General features: G+C 48.7%; 1 long non-coding RNA gene across 3 annotated transcripts; it reads left to right on the top strand.

The window, feature by feature from the left end:
• Positions 1–15: 15 nt before the first annotated feature.
• LOC136792008 (uncharacterized) lies at positions 16–23,467 on the top strand. Of its 3 annotated transcripts, XR_010835069.1 has the most exons (5): positions 16–338; positions 9,674–10,606; positions 16,299–16,355; positions 17,413–17,689; positions 23,194–23,467. It is a non-coding gene; the product is annotated as an uncharacterized lncRNA (long non-coding RNA). The 3 variants fall into 3 exon arrangements; XR_010835070.1 differs by lacking the exons at positions 16–338; positions 16,299–16,355; positions 17,413–17,689; positions 23,194–23,467 and adding exons at positions 351–443; positions 551–694; positions 4,366–4,797 and having other exon boundaries at positions 9,674–11,340; XR_010835068.1 differs by lacking the exons at positions 16,299–16,355; positions 17,413–17,689; positions 23,194–23,467 and adding an exon at positions 4,366–4,797 and having other exon boundaries at positions 88–338; positions 9,674–11,340.
• The last annotated feature ends 541 nt before the right edge of the window (positions 23,468–24,008 follow it).

The following is a 24,008-nucleotide window of genomic DNA, read 5'->3' as shown; positions in this document are numbered from 1 at the left end:
TTTCCAAGGCAACCAGGGGCGGGAATGCGGGCTGGAGAAGGAGAGACCTTAGCGAAAGAAGACTGCTAGAGACTTTGTGACAGGGGTGCGGGTGGGGAGGCGGCGTGGGCGGTCTTGTCAATCTTCGCTTCTTCACTCGCTGATGCTCCAAGAAGCTAAGGGCAGGACAGATTCCGTTCACTCGTTCATTCGACAGACGTTCATTGAGCTTGAACTATGCTTGGCGCCATGCTTAGGCACTGGGTTCTGGCGTCGCTGGATCCAAACCCTGCACTCACCGGTTATTGTGAGTTAGTGTAGGGTGGCCATGCATTCCGGGTTACGTCCGTGGAACTGGTGTAAGTGTTAATAGTGTCTTTTTACTCGCTTAGAAATGTCTTAGTGGTGGGGGCGGTAGTTAAGGAACCCTGTCCCCCAATTCAAGGAAAGCTCCCACGGCGCAGGTAAGGAAGACAAGCTATTGTCTGCTCACTTTGCAACGGGCATTTTGTAGTCTCTGTAATCTTTGCCTCTCATTCCGCAAGGTAAGTATCTCTAGCACCTTTTACAGATGGAGAAACTGGCTCAGGAAAGGTGAGACTTGCCCAGGGCCAAACAGCTAAGTGCTGGAACCAGGATCCAGACCCAAGTCTATGTGGCTTCCAAAATCCAAGTGCCCTATCTTATTCTTCCTTCTCAAAACAGATGATATTAAGTAAGTAAACAAATAACACTGTCCCTGCCATGAAGGAGCTTATAATCTTTGGGGTTGAGAATACTACAGGACATAATGAAGCAATAAAATATAGGAAAGAATGAAGGCAGCTCATGAAGCTCAGAGGGAAGTTGATTACAACACGATCCAAGTGGGGTGGAGATTATCAGAGACTTTGAGCTGGGTTATGAGGTGTGATGGGGCCAGGATCACTGTGTGTGTGTGTGTGTGTGTGTGTGTGTGTGTGTGTGAGATGTGGTGCCAAAAAAGAACAACCTAAGGGCATCAGAATAGCGACCCAGAGCTAGGCAGGCTGGAATCTCCAGTGACAAGATCCCTCTGTAAACCCCAAAGCCACTGGTTGCACCCACTCTTCTCTGCCCTCCACCCTCCTCCGTGGTGTTCTGTTTCTTGCTGGCTCCCAGCAGGCAGCTACCCTCATTCCACTTGACACTCAAGGTCTTTGCAGTTAGTATTTGGCACAAACCCCGATGTTAATTTGGACGTCAGCTTCTCTCTTCCCCACCGCTCTCTGAAGATTATGGGAAATTTAAAAACCAGGGCTGGGACTTCCCTGGCAGTCCAGTGGTTAAGACTCAGTGCTTCCACTGCAGGGGGCGCAAGTTCAATCCGATCCCGGTGGGGGAATTAAGATCCCGCATGCTGCGCAGTGTGGCCAAAAACAAAAACTGGGGCTGTTCTAAACAAAAGGGCCTGCGTGAGCATCAGGAAGCCAATAGGCTTCATGAGAATGGGGACACCAAGCCAGGAAAGAGAACTGGGCGGAGAGCAAGGAGCACAACCAAATGGATTGGACACTCGAGGAACATTGGCTCCCCTCCTGCTATGCATCAGGCCCTGTGCTGGACTCTGGGGTCTGGGTACACCATGAATGAGTGTGGGCCCCTTCATATGGAACACACAGGTTAGCAGCTGGTGTACCCAGTGTGCTTGGTTGAGGAGTCTGAAGTTGATAACACACACAATAAACAGTGTTTGAGAAAGATAATTCCAGCAGGGTGTGTAGGAGGAAGGAAAAACCTGGGTCAGAAAGGACAGTGTGGCAGTAACTGGGAATTTGGGTCAAAGGTGGAATCTACGGGGTTGGAAAGGAAGGGTTAGTGAAGAAAGTAACAAATAATACATGTTGTAATAAAAGCAAGAAAGGGAAGAATTTGGTAATAGAGCAGATATAGGATGGTGAAAGAGGGAAAATAGTTAAGAATTAATCCTCCTTCATGGTGAGTTTGGGGGGGGTGGAAGGGTCACCGTGGGAAAGGGGGTGGAGCTGGTGTGAGGGACCTGAGGGTGAGATCAGTCACTCCTAGGCCATGTGAGGGCAGGTGTCCTGTAGGTGACTGGACTTGGAGATAGGGAAGAACTGAAGGGTAGTGGCCGCCTTGTAAAAGAGTGTCCCCGTCACTATGGGTATGCAAACAGCTTCAGATCACTGGCCTGGGATATTGTGGACAGATTTCATACATCAGGTAGAAGGTTGGAGTCGACAACAGTGAAAGTGCCTCCTGCCTGAGGGATTTGGTGAGCGTTGGCTGGGTGAGCATATGTGTGGGAAGTATGCCTGTATGTGTGGGAAGATGGTTGGCAACTGTCTCCTCAATTTTGGCTAAAGAAGGTGCCAGTGATGCCTGGGAAGCGGGGGTTGAGGCCCAGGTGAGGCACTTCAGCAGCCTGGGATCCCTCCCCCAGCTCCACCTTGGAAGGCCCTGGAGCCCAGGACGGTGCTGCCTGCCAGGCCTTTCCTGGAACTTGGCAGAGGAGGGAGCCCCTCCCTGCCTGCCCTGGCACACTCCAGGCACACGGTGTCCTCAGGGGCACCTTGCAGACACCCCAGGAGACTGGGGCATAGGACAGGTCCCCACCCTCGCAGGAAGAGTCCTGCTCTGGGGCTGTCATCCTCACAATGGCCCCACCAGACGGCAGGCGACAGCAGGCCAGAGGAGGAAGAAGAAGCTTTGTGGCTGGGTGGCAGGCTTCGTGGGTCTTTGTTGTGGCTTTGGGTGGGAGGGTGGGTAAGGCAGAAAAGCAGGGTCTCAGGCTTCAAAGCACCTTCCCACCTGCTTCTCCTTCCCTCTGAGAAAATCTTCAGGGGCCTCGCGGTTTTGAGGGGAGGGGACAGGAAGAGACTCTGAACTCTGGTTCAACCGAGCACGGAGATGGGGAAGATCTTCTTGCCCCATAATCCCATTTCTCCCAGCATCCTCTTCCTCTGCTCCCCACCACCCTAGACCAAATTTCTACCTCCATCTGCAACTAAGAGTTATGTCCCCCACGCCAAGACCTAGAGAAGCCTCCCAGAGTGGTGGGGGAATGCGACAACGCGTACCCAGCAGCTGTCTGGTGGGCCACACCTGCCGGGTGGGGTGAGGAGAGTGCCCCTCCCAAGTGGGCAGAGCCTGCTCTGCTCGGGCTGGGGGCTGCGAAACGCTGTAATGGAGGGGCGAGAAGGCAGAGGGAGGCGCAAACTGGCCACGTGGAGGTCCCGAGCGACAGGCAGGGCGGGAGCCGGGAAGCGGGCGGTGCGCTCGCCCCTCCCGCTCCAGGGAGCCTCCGAGAGTCGGGTCGTCGCTGACCGCAGGCTGCAAGAGCGGTTGATCTGGTGAGCGAGCACACCCACTTACCCAGCTGCTGAGTCAGGCTGTTCTCGCTCCCCGCTCGCTCGCCCGCCCGCCCGGGACATTGTGTTCCAGCCCCGGCGCGCTGGCACCGGGCCCAGGCGCTCACACCAGCCTCCTCGCCCTGTTTGTGCTCGCGGCTTGCGCTCGGCGCGCAGCTTCCCCGCCGCCGCCGCCGCCGCCGCAGCCCTGAGAGCGCGCGCTGGGGCCGGGCCAGGCGCGGGCACCCGGGACGGCCGGGGGCTGGTGCGCAACCCCTGGGACGCGCGGCCCTGACCGGTCACCGGCCTTGGTGCAACCAGACCACTCCATCTCCCACCTGAGCCCTGACTTGGATCCCCAGGCGTATCGGGGGCCCGGGGCAGCACAATCGGGAAGGGGTGGGGGCAGGTGTTGGTTTGTAGCTCCACGCAGGAGAAGGAGCCGCCCAAGCCCCACCAGCGCTCAGTCCAGGAGTCTGGAGGAGGATAGGAGGGAGTGCGTCAGCCCCATACTTGGGAGACCTGGGATGAAGTCACGTGACAACGGAAGCCCGCTAGAGGGGGCCAAGTCAAGCCATCTCCCCGAGGAGCCTCCCTGTTCCTCCGACCCCTTCTCCGATTGATCCTTTCTTCACACAAGCCTGGAGACTCCAGGGATTCCCAGGGGCTGGCAGACGAAGCCCAGCTCTTTTGCATAGCTTGGGAACCCCCTGGCAGGATGCCAGGAGTAGGAAGAGCCTGGACACTAGCAAGTGGGAGTGGGCAGCAGGGTGGAGGAAGACGACCCCAAACCCGAGCCTGACCCCTCCCTTTGTCCAGCCGAAACCCGGATTTATTCAGGGCCACGTCTTCTCCTTACCCATCCTTCTGCAGAAAGACGTCCCTGAGCGCTGGTCCTGAAAGTTCCACCATCTCTGAACCAAAGAGGGGACAAAGGACTTACATACTGAGCCCCTACCATATGGAAGGCTCTGTTAGGTCCTGCTAAGGATGTCATTAAGAAGTTTATGACACAATTCCTAAAGTCGTTTCTTCTCCCTCCTTCCAAACTCCACAGTTTCCTGTGCCACTTCCCATGCCAGGAGGGCCCGTCCTCCATGTCTACCCATCTCTCAAGCTCCAGCTCATAAAGTCTGCTTGGAACAGCGCCAGCCAAATCTGATTCTTCTCTCCTCTGAAAGCCCAGCACACTCAGTCTGTACCTTTCTCAGGACACAGCATGGGGCCTGTCTCATATTCTAGTGATCTGTTTACTAATCCTGTTCTTTTAACCAGATTAGAAAGTCCTTGAGGTAGAAACAAAGTCTGCTTCTTTGAGGCCTCCCCCCATGGCTTGAGCTCATCCCCCACAGGCCAAGCTTGGCACTGGAGTTGATGTTCAATAAATGCTGGGTGTATTGAAATGATTTCCTGCCCTTGGGCAGTTTGCAGACCAGTTGAAGAGACAAACACATGGCATGTGAGGTTAAATAATAACCCAAGCCAGCAGGTGAGTACCAAATGTGTTAAGAGCTATAGGGACTCAGTAGGAAGGAGGTGGTGATATGGGAGAGAAAGATCCCAGGAGGTTCTAGGCCTTGAGCTCTGTGTGTGGAGGAGGAGAGAAAAGGCGTGGAGGTGACTCAGTCTGGTTGACATCACCACAAACCAGCCTCCGTGTTAGGCACTTCACATACATTATCTCTAACATTTAAGGGAGGGGGGTAGGTTTGGGAAGAGTGGAGGGGACAGTACCCAAGCCAGACCTGCCCAGAGCCAATCAGAGTGAAGCGGCAGCCTTGGATCTGGCTGCACCCCACCCTCACTCACCGGGCACTGCCTGTTCCCTGGCCTGCCACTCCTACATACTACACCCAAGAGAGCTGCCCAGCACTGCCCAGCTCTGGATGCACTCTGGTCCCACCCTGGTGAACAACTGGCTGTGTGACCTTGGGCAAGGCACTTCCTTCCCTACACCTCCCTGTCATCTGTACTTCCGTTGCAGCACTTACAGGCTGTGATTCTGTAAGTCAGTGTCCAAGTGATGCTTGCCACCTTCCCTGATGTGACCTGGGCTGCTGTGCCTCTCCCCTCCCCCCTGACACCTCCCCCTCTCCTTGCTCCCTCCCAGTCTGGAGCTGCTGAGAGGAACACTGGGTACAGAGTGTGAGCAGGGATAGTAGGTTTCCTGTGGTTGCAAAAGGAACATCGGGACTTTCCCTGCTGTGGGAGAAGTGGGGGAGGAGGAGGCAGGGCCAACCTCGAAGGAACCTCTGCTCTCTTCCCTCCCCTCAGTGCTCCCAGCTCTGAAAAAGGCTGGTACAGTTTGTTACACTGGGGCCGGAATGTACCGTGTGTTTCATATGGCCTCTGTCCAGTCCTACACTGGCTGCTTTATATTTATACTTCCTTCTTCATCCGTGGCATCCTGCTGCCTGTCACCCCTGCTCTCATCTGCCTACCTCCCACCTGGGCTCCCGCACCCACCATGGGTCAGACCTTGGGATCTAAACTCTTCTGGGAGGTGAGGGTGGGGTGCAGAGTGAGCCCTGGAGGAGAGAAGTTGGACTCGGGAAGGTTGAAGCCTCCAGTCCCCTTCTCTCTCTCCCATCAGCTAGCCCAAAACAGCCTCCAAGGCCATGGACACTCCAAGTTGGGTCCAAAGTTTCTCTGGTCCTCTGAGGCTCCTTGCCACCCTGTTTTCCCAAACACTTCAGCAGTTATGCCTGAGCCCAGCTAGAGAAGTGAGCTGAAGGCTCTTTTGAAGTTGCCCCCCACACCCACCCCAAAAGCTTGGCAGACCTGTTAATCCTTGATCCTCCCCCATTGGTCACAGAGAACACTGCGGAGGTGGGAGGTGGGGGAGGGGTATCCTACCACCCCCCACCCCAGGAGTCACACGTTCCTAACAGAAGCTGCAAAATGGAATTTGACACTTGGTGACATAATGATTTTTGAGTGGTGACCACTTTAATCTCCTCAAAGTAGCTTTGATATCCAGAGATCGATACGTTTATGATCTGGCTTTCCTCCCCCAGGAGCACGTGATATTATTATTCACAATAATAGTTCATATCAATTGCCTCCTAGGGACCAAGCGTTGGGCTCAGGGCTTGATATACACAAGCTCATTTACTCTTCACAGTGACTCTAGGAGGTGGATGCTACTGTGAGCCCCCTTTGACAGTTAAGGTAACTGAGGCTCAGAGAAGTGACAGAGCTTGGATTCACATTTAGGTCTGTCTGACAGCAAAGCCAGCACTTCGAAGTGTCCTGCTAGATGACTTAGATCATGTACCTAAATCGCAAACCTTCCATTTCTCAAGCCTCAGAGTCTTATTCCCTTCTCTCTTCAAATGATTACAGGAACTCTGCCTCCTTAGAGCCCATGCATGCCTTGAGGTATAATATGACAGCCAGAAAACCATTTTCAGCCCATTTGACAGGCTGAAATGCAGAGGCCCCAGAGGACACTCAGTGAGGGAGGTGGGTGGTCAGGCCTGCTGGCTGTGTGCGGCCTCAGTCGTCTCTCGGCCGACTGGCATGCCTGATGCCACTCAGCCCCTTACCTGGGAGTAAACTTTGCCTCACTGTACTGCTCCAGCACTAGGAACTAAAAACCAGGGGCTGAACCTGGGTTCCAGGTCTCTAAACTCAGACTGTCTGTGGCACCCAGTGACACAGTGGCATGGCGTCTCTTAGGACCCATTCACAGCAGGGTTTTGGCAGAAATCACCACCATTATGTCAATCCCTGGCCATATCAGGGCATATACATTTCACTTATATGTCCTAACTCAGTACAATCTTAATGTTCCTCGGAAGTAAGGAGAACAGTACCCACTTTCCTGATGGGCAAACTGAGGCAAGAGCAGCTAAGTTGCTCAGCCAAGGGCAAGAAACTAAATTTGTGACTGTGATATCTGGGGTGCTTTGTTTCATAACATAGGGCCTCAGAGGAAGAGTTTCCCAAGATGTCCCCAAACATGGTAACATGTGACATTTCATCCAGCCCTATCACCCTAGGAAGGGACCACAGCACCACACTGCCCATGTCACCCTTATCTACTCCCAGGGCTGAAGCAAGGGCACCAGACATCCTGTAGTTAGTTGGCCTGGCCAAGTCTCTGGCTTCCTTTCCTTTGTGGCTCTCACAGGCACATTTTGTCCCCTCTGAGCGCAGTTCTTTCTTCCTCTTTTATCCTTCCTTCTCTCTTTTTCTCTCCTTGCTCACTGAGAGCCCTGTTTATTCGCCTCCATCCATCTGTGTTTGCTTTTCACCTTTGCTTTTTGTATGTCCCTTCTCCTGGGAAGTTTCCTAAGGTCCCCTCTGCCTTCTGCCCTCTGACACCATCTTATCTGCAAGGAAGCATCTTCCACTCCTACCCCACCTCCAACTTTAGAAGACGAGTCAAATTGCTCTGGTTCATGCGTTCAGTGTGCTCTTAATGAGTTCCTATTGTGTGCCTCAGGAACTGTGTTAACGCTTGGGGAATCCAAAGTCCAAAAGCTGTGCTGGAGCATCTATTAAGAACCTACTGTGTGCACCAGGCAGTGTGCTTCAACTTGGGGGCACAAAAGCTAGTCATTGTCCTCAAGAGGTCTCTGGGCTGGGAATTCCCTGGTGGTCCAGTGGTTAGGACTCCAGGCTTACACTGCCGAGGGCCTGGGTTCGACCCCTGGTCGGGGAACTAACATCCCACAAGCCACGTAGCGTGGCCAAAAAATTTTAAAAAGTCTTTTTTTAATTAAAGAAAAAAGAGAGACCACCCGGCTACTTGGGAAGACTCAGAAAAACAGATCACTATAATGCCCTGGGAAGTCAGGGACTTGGTGTGGCTAGAGGGCTCCAGGAGGGCTCCTCTGAGGAGGCCAGTCTTCAAGTCTGAGACAAGCTAGCCAAGCAGAGCAAGGGTGCAGGGCGTGCCAGGTAAAAGGAACAGTGTGTATAAAGGCACACAGGCATGAAGCAGCCCTGGGTTCTCTGGCGGACACTTTGAGTTGTTTGGTCTGGGCTGGACCTGGAGTACAGGTTGGGGAACCTGGGCAGATGTGGCCAGAGGCAGGCAGCCCCAGATGGTACAGAACCTCCTGTTCCAGCAAAAGCGTTGACCTTTGTCCTGGAGCAGCCGGAAACCCAAGCAGCCTTATGGCTCCCTACAGCCTAGGAGCCCCAGGGCTGGGCCTGGGCCAGGACTGAAACACTCTCTCGAGTCCCCATTAACCCACATTTATTGCCCTTTGGCTCAGCAAGACCTGAGGGAGAGTCAGACACTTCAATGTAATGCTGTTTCCAAAGCATAATCATTCATTTATTCATAAATGTTTAGCAAGCTCTGATGTTTGCCAGGTGCTGCTCTGAGCACTGGGAATGGGTTACTGAACCCCATGGAGGTCCCAGCTCTCAAGAAACTTTACCTCCTTGGCAGTTGGGGAGGGAGGATAGGCCATAAACAAACAAACAAAACAAAATAAATAAATCAAAAAGATAATTTCAGATCGTACTAAGTGCAAAGGAAAGTAAAAGACAGTGATGCAATCGCAAGTAATGGGGTGGGCTGCCCTAAGGACAGTTATGTATGAGCTGAGACCTAGATGACAAGAACAAACCAGTATGTGAACATCTGGGGACTTAGGGTTCTAGGCCAAGGAAAAATCACATGCAAAGGCCCTGAGTCAGGATGGAGCTTGGTGTTTTTCAGGTTTAGACAAAATGTTGGGTTCAAATTCATTACTCCCCAGCGATTCTATGTAAGGATTATTGTATCCCTTTTGTAGAGATGGAAACTGAGGCTCAGAATGGTTAAGTTCCTTGGCCAATATCCTAACTGGTAGTACAAATTTTGGCCTAAATCCACTGCTCTTTTTTCTACCAGAGTATCATATACAGCAACCAGTGTCCTAGATTATTTAGGAAGGTCCAGTTTCCAAAATTCTGTCTCACTGTTCTCTGGAGATTCATTCTGGAGGTTCTCTGTGTCCCAAATCATGACTTCAAGCCCTGTCTCTGTCATATTCTACCAGCGGCAGCCTAGGATGAGTATTTCATCACCCTAAGCCTCAGTTTCATAATCTGTAAATAGGGAGAGTAAGAATTCCAATGTCATAGGTTTGCAGAGAGGATTAAATGAGGTAATCCGTGTAAGGTCAGTACAGTGCCTGGAACGTGGCACACATTCAACCCATCGTAGTTCCTAAAACTGGGGTCGACTGCAGAACGGTCCTGCCACCACGTGACGCCTCTGATGCATGAGCCGGGCAGGGGAGCTGTGGGAGGAGAGAGAGCAGGAGCGCGCGGCCAGGAGGGCCTCTTCCCTTTACTCAGCCACTCCTCAGCTCCTCGCGCTGGGATCCCACACTGACACATCTTGTACTTCCCGTTTCCAGGGAAATTCCTCGCGCTGGACCGCACCCGCCCTTGAGGACCTCCCGATCTCTTTGGGCAGAGCGGAAGCCAGGCAGAGCCGGGAACGCGAAATGACAATCCTCAGCCCTGTGTGTGCCACGAGCGCCCGGGGGCAGGCGGCCACGCTGCAGGAGGGCAGAGGCGGGAGAGGGACCCTGGCGTGGGCTGCTGGGACAGAGTCCTTCTCAGAGGAGGTGGGGACCCCGTGGAGTACGTGACTCCTGCCCCTCCAGCCTGCACGCTCCAGTTAGCAGGACAGAGACCCCTCCCCACCCCTCCCCGATGTTCCCGGGCTTTCTGCTCTGCTGGGAAGCCCTGTCATCCCTCCCCCCCGACCAACACTCCTCCCAGGCACCTCTGAGAGGACCAGCTGCAGCTGAGGTTGGGGGTGGGGAGAGTGCTGCCAGGGCTCTCAGATCCCTATAGCCTCTCTCTCCCACCCCTCCCTCGCCCCCAACTGCTGAGCTGCTTCGAGGTTTAAAGCAAAACACGATTCCGTCCTTCCTGCTGCTCGGTGGCAGCAGTGCTGCTTGAGGTTATTTTTAGCAGGGATGCAGGGAAGGCACATTTCTCCTGGACTTTCGCTGAGGACACCCCTCACCCCCCAGCCAAGACTCGGTCGGGGGAGTCTGGTACGGAAACCCCCGTCTCAGAAAGGGGAAACGCGTGTGTTTTCTGTTCCTTCAACTCACCAGAACAGGAGTTGCAGTCAAGCCTGGGCTTACACTGATGGGAAATGTGAGGTTCCAAAGCCAGTGTGCTGCCCTCATCCCTGGTCTCCAAGGCCTTGTAAATCTGGGGAGCAGGAGGTGCCTGGGGCTTGTGATGCCCAGCGTGTGGGTGTTGGGGTCCAAGGGGAGCCAGCACTGTGGACCGCATGGGGGCACCAGGCATTCCGGGTGGTGTTTATGCAGGTACTTGATTTATAATTCATTTAAACTGATCATGTCTGTTCTATGTATTTCTCTGTATGTGTGTCTTTTATGCTAGCAGTACTTTATTGAGGTATACCCTACATACAGTAAAATGCATAAATCTTAATAGCACAGCTCAATGAATTTTGACAAGTATGTATACACACGTAACTATCACCTAGATAGAGACTTGGAACATTTTCAGCATGCCTAAGTTCCCTCGTGCCCCCTCCCAGTCAGTCCCCACCCCAGGCGTAACCAAGATCTGATTTCTCTCACCATAGATTAGTTTCCTGTGTGTGTGTGTGTTACAAGGTTAAAAGAAATACAGCTGCTATCATGAAGAATGAAATAGGCAATAAAAAATTTAATGTGAGAAGGGGGCCTCAAAAAAGGAGGGTAATTGAAGTTTGAAAAAGCTAAGGAATCATTGCAATGGGAAACGGAAGGTTCCAGAGGCAACCCCTCAGGACTAGGACAGGAGGCTTGGGATACTTCTCTGAGCGGAGAGGCAGTGAGTGAGGAGAGGCCTGCCAGGGCTCCTCCTGGGTCCAGCTGCCCCCATGTTCTGCTAGAGATCTAGGCCCTTCCTCTAGCCCCCTCACCAAAGCAGTTTTCAGCAAGGCCAAGGCTGCCAGGAAGGGCTCTCTCAAGGGCATCTGCCCAGAGACAGGGAGAAGTCAGGGCCTCTGTGCAGTTAGGTTATTCATCTTTCCTGCCTTCCCTTTCAAGGTCTTTATGATTCTGGGCCTCCTTCACCCTATGTCCCGCCTCGGGAGGGGAGAGGCTGAGGCTCTCAATGGAGGGTGGTAGAGGAAGAGTCAAGGAGCTCATCATTCCCTCTTTCCCTCACTTAAAAACACTTACTTAAGGGAATTCCCTGGTGGTCCAGTGGTTAAGACTCTGTGCTGCCATTGCAGGGGGCATGGGTTCTATACCTGGCTGGGGAACTAAGGTCCCATGTGGCATGGCCAAATACATTTTTTTAAATGTATTTTAATAAATAAAAATAAAAACACTTACTTGAGCACCTACATTGTGCTGTAGCTTCTGCTAGTGCTGGGGATAGGACGACTAAGAGAAATTTTAGCTCCCTAGGGAGTCAAAGGTAGCATTCCCAGGTGACACAAGGCCTTATACTCCCTTCATAATGGAGATGAGGGGCTCAGAGAAGTGAAGTGACTTGGTCAGTTTCACACAGCTGGCTGCTGGCAGAGGGAAGCTAAGAACGGGACCTTGACGCAGCCTGCCTGGCTGGGGATAAGAAGGCAAAGGAGGCAAAAGCAAACAGTCCGACACCCCAGCAGCAGAAAGGGCACTGACCTGGAGGGCAGGAGCCCTAGCTTTTGCTGCTAGGTCTCAGAAAAACATCCTCTCTCTGGGCCTCAGTTTCCTCCCAGCTTTTCTCCCATGTACGTGAAGGAGGCCCCCTCCAGAGAGGAGCTTTAAGGTTCCCTTCACTCTAACTCTTTCAAGCGTACAGGGCATTTTCCTGCCTCAGGGCCTTTGCTCAGGTTTTTCTCTTACTGAAATCCCCCTTTCCCTCCCATTTCCTTCCTCTGACAGCCTCCCAATCATCTGCTATCTAATTCCAGTGCTACCCCCCCCCGAGGGCCCCACTGTCTGGGGGATCTGTTGAGGGGTGCCCCCTAGGTCTCCACCACCAGAACCGACAGAGCCTCCCTCACTTTGTACCCCTCCCATCCCAGGGCAGGTCCTCCTGTGGGAAAGGTATTTGTTTTGTCAGCCACACTGGAGGAGCTGAAATGAATTTTTGCTCCCATCCCACGCTTCTGTGTGCCCCTTTCAACTTGCAGAGAATGAGCTCATCCTTCCTCAGGGCCTGCAAGAGACTGTGTCTTTCTGCTGGGTAGGCCAGATGAAACTGGGGCATCAAACTGGGGCCGTTTTGGCAAAGGTGGCTGCCCTGGGAGGTGAGCCCTGGAAGGGTAGAAGGACAGGAAGAGTCCCAGGCAGAAGGATGGCAGCCCCGCCTCACCTGTCCCTCCTTATTCACAGACACCTGGGCAGAAATCTTCCCTTACAACAAACATACGGCTCCTGCTCCCATAAACACACCCACGCCTACCTACCTGCCCACAAACAGACTAGCAACTTTGTAAACAAATACCCCACTGCTCCCCCCGCCCCTCCTCCTGACAGGCATCACACACACATACGCAATCATCGCACATATACACACGGGCACACACAGACACACACATGGGCAACATACACACGGACACAAGTGCATATGCTTGGGTGCATCATGGGCACCAGTCATGCCCACGTGCACCTTGGGGGCACACACTCTCACGTGCGTGCACACGTGGGCACACAGGCATACATGTTTGCACACAAGGGTACACATATACACACACTCTCCTCCCCACCCTCAGCTCTCAGATGAGGGGGGCCCGGCTCATACTTGGAATGAGGAGAGTGCTCCATAGTTGGGGTCTGGCTGTCTCTGGATTTGTATCAAACTAGGATCTTTTGTCTTCATTTTCCTTACTGATGGCCCTATGGGAAGCAGGGAAAGCCCCAAGAGCTGTGGGCTCACTCCAGGGCCTCACCTTGCGTGGGGGACCAGGGCAGGGGTGGGGGGAGGATTCTGTCACTCCTGGTAGCCATGTCTCCAAGGATCCGTCATTGTTGTTTTGTGAGGCTGATCTCTTTGCTTTCACTGTCACTCTCTTCACTCCATTCCATCCATTCGTGGGCCTCATGGGTCCTTGTTCTCTTCCTGTAGGGGGGTGGGGGGAAGGCTTTGAAGAGGGTCCAGACCCAAGGTTGATATGGCAGCTCTGGGGCTGACAGCAGTGTCCCAGGCAGGCTGCTCCCTCAAGTGGAAGGGGGGCTTCTCTTGGACTCCTCCAGGGCAGCACAGCAGTAATCCAGAGAATGGGAGGTGGAATGGTTGTGTTTGTAACATTGTTACCCAATCTAGAGGGTTGGGTAGGGAGCAAGCTTGGATTCCATTAAACCCAATTTAGCTGCAGTCACCGAGCACACAGTGTGTGCCTAGCGTGGTGTTGGGGTGGGTGGGGAGGATGGGGGGGGGTGGATACAGAAATGAGTAAGACACAGTAACTGTCTTCTTAGAGAGAGAGAGAGAGAGAGTGTATGTGTGTTGGGTGGGGGCCCAGGAAACACCACACAGGCAGAATAACCCCTGGGAGTGAAACTTAAATACAATGTGCTCTACACTGAAGCCATCACCTCCGTGCACCCCTCCCCAGAGCATCACAAACACACCATCTGCCTGATCCTCCTGCTATATTTCCTATTTTGATTTACTAAGGCCACATAGTGGCCCAGGGCAACACCTTGGGGCTTCTCCACATCTTCCCTCTCTTACCGTATCCAATCTGCCCCCCATCCTGCAGGTTTTCTTGTCCCATCTCTTCCATCCACTCTCTCCTTTCAGGGCTCACTGCCTGGGCATCTCTCACCACTTCCCTCCTGGACTTCTAATGGGTGGCGGGAGTCCCACCTCCAGGCTTATACCATCCTCCACACTGTTGCTAGAACCATCTGTCTCAAACACACAGCTGCTCTGTCACTTAGAGCCCTTCACTGGCTCCCTATTACCAATAGAATAAAGTCCCAAGTGCCTGACATGGCACAGCCATCCATCTGTACACAGCTTGCAGCACCCCTGCACCTCTCAGCCTGCCCCCAATTCCCAGTTCCCCCAACTGGCTTTGCTGGTGGACACTTCTGAGCCTTTGTATGTGCTGTTCCTGTTGCCTGGAATGCCAATCCCTTCTTGACCTAGCAATCTTTCCAGACTGAGGCGGTCCTTCTTGGTCTCTATTTAAACCAATTTTATAAGAGTGCTGACAAAAATGACTTAAAAGCCACATACCAGGCACTCTTCATTTTTTTCTTTAATTAATTAATTTATTTTTGGTTGTGTTGGGTCTTCGTTGCTGTGCGCAGGCTTTATCTAGTTGCAGCAAGCAGGCGCTACTCTTTGTTGAGGTGCATGGGCTTCTCATTGCGGTGGCTTCTCTCGTGGTGGAGCACAGGCTCTAGGCGCGTGGGCTTCAGTAGTCGAGGTTGCTCCGAGGCATGTGGGATCTTCCCGGACCAGGGCTCGAACCCGTGTCCCCTGCACTGCACCACCAGGGAAGTCCCTACCAGGCACTATTCTGACTCATCACTTTTATATGTATTTTATATATATATATATATATATATAAGCTCATTTAATCCTCATAACAACCTTGATAGGTGCTACCATTATCATCTCCATTTTATAGATGGGAAATTGATACACAGAGAATGTAAGTGACTTATTTACCTAAGGCGATATGCCTAATAAGTGGTGGAGTGGGATTTACACACAGCCAGTTAGCTAGAGTCTATGTAGTTAACCCCTGCCGCACTCACTACTGTGTTTGCTAATTTATATAACTTTTGAGCAATCATAGTCAGTTAATGTCTGATGAATAAATGAATGAGTGACTCATTAAAATTGAATGGAATGAAGAAGTAGGGTCCCTCCTCATTTATAAGATTCTGCCATGCTAAAGCTATTTTATTTTTATGAACATAGAAAATTGTAAAGAAAAGGGATTTTGAGAGTAAAATCCCATACATCATTTTTTCATCTTCTTGCTTTTTATATAAAATTTACATGGATCTCCAAGCCTACGTTTGTTTTAAGTTGATGAAGAGAAATGTCCTCAGGACCCTCTAATGACCTGATTACCATGGCCTGCTGCCCCCAGGGAGACAGACCCACTGAGAAGTGACCCAATGCAAAGTGAATTGTGACTGATGCTGAAAGAGCAGCCCATCTCATCGCACAGGCCTGGGACAGAGTAATCCCAACCACGGATGTCAGTGAGGGCTTTCTAGAAGGGGTGAGATTTGGGCTGAGTCATGAAGGATTTTGATAATTGGAGAGAAGGGAGAAGGGCAGGGAAGTCCAGAGAATGTTTGGACTCCAGGTTGGTGGTAGGAAGAGCAGGGCAGGAAGACAGGAGAGGGAGACGGGATGTGATGGAAGGTAAGACCAGGCAGGTAACAGTGCATGGTGGAGTGGCAGGTGTGAAATCACCTTCACTTCCACCCTGGGTGTCTGTACAGTTTTGAACAGGTGGCTGATTTTAAAATTTTCTGCAGGAATTCCCAGGTGGTCCAGCGGTTAGGACTTGGTGCTTTCACTTCCGGGTCCCAGGTTCAATCCCTGGTCAGAGAACTAAGATGCCACAAGGCGTGTTGCAAGGAGTGTCACACAGCTAAAAAAAATTTTTTGTTGTTTTTTAATTAAATTTTCTGCTATCCTATGTGCAAACTGAGCATTTAAGCCTAGGGAAAAGCTCAGATGAGCATCGCCAGGGCAGGAGAGATTGCTGATTCTCCAGTCTAACATACTTGGTTCACCACCCAACCAGCCAACAGCTTCAGTCCCCCTACAGTCAACTTCTGAAAGGTGGTGTGGCTTAGAGGATAAGCCATGACTCTGCCACTTGCTAGCTTGGAAGGTCATTCAGCTCCTCTGTGCTACAGTTTCCTTAGGGTGTTGTTGAAGATTAAATTAGTTAATGCACTTCAATCATCTAGATCATTGGAAGCATCCAGCTTCTAACAAGTGTCCAGTAGACATTAGCTAATATGGTCACTATAGCCAGAGATCTTTGTAATGATGCAAAATTTCATTGGGTTATTCCTCTTCTAGGCCACAGGATTGGGCCTTTGCTGCCACCTCTTTCCAGTCCCAGGGTTCTCCCCACAGGTATGGTTCCCGTTGACCTCACCCACCAAATGCCCCAAGTCAGTTCCTCTCTCTTTTTGCCCCTGCCCACTTATGCCTACTGTGCTGATACACTGGCTTCTTGGGATGAGATTAATTTTGCTTTGTGCTCATAGAGCCTGGGCGGGAGAGCAAAGCTGGGAAGAAACATGAGTAAATACTTTCTGGAAGTGCATAGGGCACGTGGCCAATTTCAGTTGGAGAGTCAGCCAGGTTCCAGACACCAGAGCTAAGTCCCCAGAGAGCAGGCACTGGTGCCTCAGTGTCTCCCAGGGTGGGGGTGGGGGGTTTTGGCTACCTCACAGCCCTGCAGGGAGCCAGGCTTGGGAAATACCTGTTGGTCCTTTGCACAGCAGGGTAAGAGTAGCATCCAGCTATGCAATGACAGCCCAAAGATCCTGAGAACCTGGCTGGGATGGGATGGGCTATAAATCTGGTTCCTCATGGCGTCTGGGCAGGTGGCAAGGGGATGAGCTTACAAAACAGAGCCTGGACCCTTTCCAGGGCCAGGTCAGTGGGATGCTCCTGAGAAAACCCTGAGGGCCTTGACGATTCTCTTTGAACTATCAGGTTCACCTTCCCGCCATCCTGCCTTTCTTACCCACTTCTGGGGCTTTCTCTTAACACCCTCCATCCTGCAAAAGCTTTCTCTTAAATCCCCATAAGTCAGAGTTTCTCTCTATCGCTGTTCTTTTTTTTAGCAGTTTGATAATGATATGCCTTGGTGAGATTTCCCTTGTGTTTATCCTGCTTTGGGGTTCATTCATCAACTCTGGAACAATTTCAACCAATACTTATTCTAAATGGTTTCAGTATTTCTTCTATCCCAACAACTGTGACTCAAAGATGGTCTGCAGGGGATCACCTGGGAGTGTGTTAACCAAGCTCCACCCAAATAAGAATCCCTTGGGAGCCTGGGAGTCTGTGTTTTGAACAAGTTCCTGGCTGAGTCTTAGGTCTACTGAAGGGAGACCACTTCAAAGAGACTGTGAGGGCTCCAGCTGCAGGGCCTGGGTGTCACTCCTCTCTGTGTCCCCAGTCCCTGCAGGGCCTGATTGTTGAATGGAACACTCAGCTGCAAGGGTTTCTTTTCATTCACTGAGTCATCAAGATTGGTGCCACCTGCCTTCCCAGGTTACTGAAGCCCAAAGCTGAAAGGATGACCACTGGACCCATGAATTTCAGGTACCAGTCAGCAGAGGAAAGAGACTCTTTGGGGGCTTTAAGGGGCTCCCCCAAATCCACCAAGGAGGCCTCCGGGGAAAGCACTCCTGCTGACTTAACCATGCTGGACCTCTGTTCTCTGTAAAATGCAGGTAAACATTTCTGTGTGGAGGGCTGGGTGAGGGAGTCAGCCTCAAAAGTTAGAAATTCTGGGTGATAGGTTTAATTCACTTTGGGGTTAGGAGTAAAGGGAGAAAAACAAGTGAGCAGGTTAGAAGTGATGATTTGCAAGCTACTTCCTAGAAAATATACAGAGAAGCAGACAGATAATGTACCAGACTAGTAAACAAGCACACACATTGTGTGTGTTTTCCATCAACTTTACTGAGGCATAATTTACATAACAGTACAACACACCCATTTAAGTGTACAGTTTGATGAGTTTTGACAGATGTGTTTGCCTGGGTAACCTCTATCACAACCTAGGTCATTTCCTTCACTCTAAAAATTTCCTTGTTCCTCTTTGCAATCAGTCTCCACCTGGCCTGAGCAGCCCCTAATCTGCTTTCTGTTACTTTGCATTAGATTGGTATTTCCTAGAATTTCAAATACATGGAATCACACTCTTGCATCTGGCTTCTTTTGCTCAACATAATGATTTTGAGATTTGTCCCTGTTTTTGCATGTATCAGTAGTTTTTTCCCTTTGATTGCTGTATTGTATTCCATCACATGGCTGTACCACTATTTGTTATCCCTTCTCCTGTGGGTGGAGATTATCAACGATCGTAGTTGGAGGCTAGTACGAAAAAGTTGCTATGAACACTCTTGTACAACTCTTTCTGTGAACACATGTTTTGTTTCTCTTGGGAGCAGAACTGCTGAGTTATATGGCAAGTGTATGTTTAACTTCAAAAGAAGCCACCAAACAGTATTCCAAAGTGGCTGTATGTTCCCACCAGGAAAGGATAAGAGTTCCAGTTGTTCCACAGCCTTGCCAGCTCTTGGTATTGTTGGTCTTTTTTATTTTAGCAGTACTGGTTAGGTGTGTAGTGGTCTCTCACTGAAGCACACATATGCCCACCTCTCCAACTCTTCTGGGACCAGTACCCCTGCCCCACACTTCTCCTTAGCCACTCTGACCATCTCTGTGTTTCTCCCAGGTACTGAGCTTCTTTTCTGGAATTCTGATCCTCTCAAAATTTCCATAACTGGTTCCTTCTCATGATTCAGTTCTCAGAACAAGTGTCACCTCCTCAGGGGCCTTTCCTCATCACCCTCTCTGTTGGTGTCCTCAACAATTTTGATCATATTACTCTGTTTGTTTTCTTTGTAGCAGTGAGTCCTATCTGAAAGAATCTTATATGTTTCTCTACTTGTTGACTGTCTGCCCCATAAGAACATTAGCTCCAGGACCAATGGCATTTTGTCTGTTTTTTTTACCTAGAATCTGATAGATAGTAAGTGTTCAATATATATTGTTGAATGGATTTGCAGTCCAAAGTGGATGTTCAATATATTGGTCTTTGAGGTCCTGGGAACTAAAGGGTATGCATATCAACAACAACAAAAATATTTAGGGACTTCCCTGGCAGTCCAGTGGTTAGGACTCAGCGCTTCCACTGCAGGGGGCTCCGGTTCCATCCCTGGTTGGGGAACTAAGATCCCGCATGCTGGGTGGTGGCGAAAACAAAACAAAACAAAAAAAACACAAAGGAAAAATATTTAAAGCATAAATTATTTTTATTGCCGGGTGCAATTTGATTTTTGCATGTAAATATGCTTAGAAACCTAAAAGTACAGGAATGTAGAAAGAGGAGGAAAATTAACCATAGTTCCACCAAATTACTGCAGTTTTAAAATGTAAATAATTTAAAAATTTTAACTAGGTTTGAAATTTTGATTTTTTAAAGTTAATATTAACTTAATTAAATAATATTTCAACATGGAAAAAATTCAAACAGTATATCCTTCTGGAAAAAGCTAGTCATATACAAACATAGCTATATCTATCTGAATTTTTTCCAAAAATAGTACCATACTGTATACATTGCTTTGCACCTTACATTTTTTGTTTAACAATTTATCTTAGAAATCATTCCACATTAATATGTGTATTGGTTAAGATTACGTTCAGCTGCAAGTGATGGAAAATTCAAAATATCAGTGCCTTGCAAAATTAGACATTGATTTCTCTCTCATTAATGAAATCCAGGGGTAAGTAGCCAGGCAATACTAGGACTACACAATTATCAGGGACCCAGATTCCTTCTGTCTTTTGCTATGCCATACTCAACATGGGGCTTCTACCTCATGGTCCAATATGGCTGAGCTCCAGCCATTACATCTGCATCTAGCCAGTAGAAAGAGGGGAAAAAAAGAGAGGGACATCCTTCCTCCCATTAAGGACACTTCCTATGACATTTTTGCTCAGCTCCCACTAGTCAGAACACAGGGACACACCTAGCTGCAAAGGAGGCTGGGAAATATATTCTTTGTTCCAGGTAGCCATGTACCCAGTTCAAAAAGCAGAGGAGAAGAGGAGAATGGATATTGGGGGATGACTAACAATCTCTGCTACAGTATACATAGATTTATCTCATTTTAAAAAATGGAATTTTTTAATAGCCACCTGTCCAGCGGAAAGCTGGGGCCACTCACCAGACCTCCTGCCCTGCATTTCCAAATTGAAGTCTCCCTTAGGTGTGTAGAGCTATGATCTAGTTGCAAGGGAGGCTGGGAATTTGAGTTCTGACTTCCAGGTTGAGAGGCAAAATTCATGATAGGAGGATTTCCCCAAATATAGAAATGCCATTTAGAATTTGGATCATTCCTCTCATCAAAGACAACTATATACATTAGACAAATATTTTCGAATCTTAAAAGCATCAAAAATGTAACAAGGTAGTGAGGAATTACTGGACCAAGGTACATGAAATGATAAGAATCAAGAGGGATTAGAGTTGCCAGATAAAATATAGGACTCCCAGTTAAATTTGAATTTCAGATAAACAGCAAAATATTTTTTTAGCATAAGTACACCCATGCAGTATTTGGGACATAGTGATACTGAAAATTAATTTGTTGTTTATTTGAAATTCAAATTTAACTTGATGTCCCCGTATTTTTATTTGTTAAATCTGGCAACCCTAACGGAGAAGTGAGTCCAGCATTTGGGGCTGCTTTTACCCAAGGGCATTTGCCAATCTGAGTCATCAGAGAGGCTGAGCTGTGCTTTTGAAAGCTTCTTAGGATTACAGGCACAAAATTGGAGTTCAGGGCCTACCAAGGTTGTAAACTCTGATAAACTACCCCTGTGGTAGGCTATTACTTTGATGACCCCCAATGAACTGTGACTATTGGTCTTCATGCCCTGTGTATTCTCCTGACTCGGGGTTGGCCCTGTGATCCGCTTTACCCAATAGAACGTGGTGCAAGTGATGTTGTGCTGGGCCTCGTTCAAGCCTCAAGAGGGCAGCTTCCATATTTTGGCTTTGGGAAGCCAGCCACCATGTAAGAACTCCTACTACCCTAAGAACGGGGACCTAACCAAGAAATCGGTGACACGTGCCCCACTAGATTTCAGAATTGCCATGGACCTGTGTCTGCCATGTGCCTGCCATTTCCTCCTTTCTGAATAGGAATATTTATTGGGATTTTCCTTCCTCTGCCTCACCATTACCTGTGGGGAGCAGATAACTTGTCTCTCTAATTCAAAAGTCATCAGATTCAGAGAAGAATCCCTTGAGAAACCTCATTCATACATGGACCTGATTTAGATGATGAAATTATGGACTTCAAGCTCAATCTTGGTAATGGGGTGAGATCTGGGGGTCTTAAGAGGTGGTGAGTGTATTTTGCATGTGGGAGGAGGTATATCATCAGGGGACAGAGGGCAGATTGTAATAGATTGTTACTTTGGTGGGCCCCAGTGAACCATGCACTGTAGTCTTCACATCATTATTAGTTCCCTCCCCTTGAATCTGGACTGGCCCATGACCTGCTTTAACCGACAGAACATGGTGGAGATGACGCTGCCAGTTCCAGGCCTAAACCTTAAGAAGGCTTGGCAGCTTCTACATTTGCCCTTTGGAGGAAGCCAGCCGCCATGTTTGGAAATCCAGTTATGTAACTCAGTGGTTTTAATGCATTCACAGAAATGTGCAACCTTCACCACAGCCAACTTTAGAACATTTTCATCACCTCAAAAAGAAACCTTGTACCCTTTACCTATTATCTTCCTATCCTTCCTTCCCCTACACTCCCAGTTCTAAGCAATCTCTAATCTGCTTCCTGTCTTCTGTCTTCCCTTTTCTGGACATTTCAAATGAATGGAATCATATAATATGCAGTCTTTTGTGACTGGCTTCTTTTAGTTAGCATAATGTTTTCAAGGTTCATCCTCATTGTAGCATCTATCGGTACTTCATTCTTTTTTATGGCCAGATAATGTTCCATTGTATGGATAAAACCACTTTTGTTTATCTATTCATCAGCTGATAGACATTTGGGTTGTTTTCACCTTTTGGCTATTATGAATTTATGCTGATATATACATTGGTGTACAAGTATCTGTTTGAGTCTTTGTTTTCGATTCTTTTGGGTATATACTTTGGAGTGGAATTGCTGGGTCATATGGTAATTCTTTGTTTAACATTTTAGGAAGTGCCAAACTATTTTACATTCCCACCAGCAATGCCCAGGGGTTTCAATTTCTCCACATACTTACCAACACTAGTACCCTTGTGGAAAATCAGTTGACCACAAATGTATGGGTTTACTTCTGGACTCTCAATTCTATTTCATTGATCTAGTATATTTCATTGTCAAGGATATGTCTACCCCGTTCTAATACCAGGTGTTGATTACTGTTGTTTTGTAGTAAATTTTGAAATCAGGAAATGTAAATCTTCCTACATTGTTTTTCTTTTTAAATATTGTTTTGGCTATTCTGAGTCCCTTGCAATTCCATATGAATTTTAGAATCAGCTTGCCAATTTCTATAAAGAAGTCAACTGGGACTCTCATGGGATTGCACTGAATTTGTAGATCAATTTGGGGAGTATTGCCATCATAACAATGTTAAGACTTTTGATGCATAGGATGTTTTTCCAATGAGTTAAGTCTTAACTTCTTACAACAATGTTTTATAGTTTTCAGAGTATAAGTTTGGCACCTCTTTTGTTAAATTTTGTTCCTAAGTATTTTATTCTTTTTGATGCTATTATAAATGGTTTTTTTTCCCTTAATTTTATTTTTGGATTGTTCATTGAAAGTGTATAGAAATACAATTGCTATTTATTATTGATCTTGTATCCTGCAACCAAGCTGAATTCATTTATTAGTTCTAACAGGTTTTTGGTGGATTCCTTAGGATATTCTATACACAAGATCATGTCATCTGTGAATAGAGATAGTTTTACTTTTTCCTGTCCAATCTGGATGCCTTTGTGTGTGTATGGATGTGTCTTTTATTGAAGTATAGTTGATTTACAGTATTATATTAGTTTTAGACATACAACATAGTGATTCAATATTGTTATAGATTTTACTCCATTTGAAATTATTGCAAAATAATAGTTATGTTTCCCTGTGCTGTACAATATATCCTTGTTGCTTATCTTTTTTTTTTTTTGGCCACACTGTATGGCATGCAGGATCTTAGTTCCCCAACCAGGGAATGGAGCCCATGTCCCCTGCAGTGGAAGCACAGAGTCTTGACCACTGGACCACCAAGAAAGCCCTTGCTTATCAATTTTATATGTAGTGGTTTGCATCTTAATCCCATACCCCTATCTTGCCCCTCTCCCCTTCCCTCTCTGGGGTAACCACTAGTTTGTTCTCTGTATCTGTAAGTCTGTTTCTGTTTTGTTATATACATTTGCTTGTTTTATTTTTTAGATTCCACATATAAATGATAACATAGAGTATTTGTCTTTCTCCATCTGACTTATTTCACTAAGCATGATGCTCTCTAGGTCCATCCACATTTGTTACAAATGGCAGAATTGCATTCTTTTTTATGGCTGAGTAATATCCCATTGTGTATATCTATCTACCAACCACATTTTCTTTTTCCATTCATCTGTTGATGGACACAGGTTGCTTCCATATGTTGGCTATTGTAAACAATGCTGCTATGATCATTGGGTGCATGAATCTTTTTTTGTGTGTGTGTGGTATGCAGGCCTCTCACTGCTGTGGCCTCTCCCGCTGCAGAGCACAGGCTCCAGACGCGCAGGCTCAGCGGCCATGGCCCAGGGGCCCAGCCGCTCCACGGCATGTGGGAATCTTCCCAGACCCGGGCACGAACCCATGTCCCCTGCATCGGCAGGCGGACTCTCAACCACTGAGCCACCAGGGAAGCCCGCATGTATCTTTTTGAATTAGTGGTTTCATTTTCTTCAGATGTATACCCAGGAGTGGAACTGCTGGATCATACGGTAGTTCTAGTTTTAGTTTTTTGAGGAAC

The sequence above is a fragment of the Kogia breviceps genome, chromosome 10 (genome assembly GCF_026419965.1).
Source record: "Kogia breviceps isolate mKogBre1 chromosome 10, mKogBre1 haplotype 1, whole genome shotgun sequence".
In the NCBI taxonomy this organism is placed as follows: Eukaryota; Metazoa; Chordata; class Mammalia; order Artiodactyla; family Physeteridae; genus Kogia; species Kogia breviceps.
Note: the sequence above shows the minus strand (reverse complement) of the source record. Positions and strands in the feature narration are given on the sequence as shown.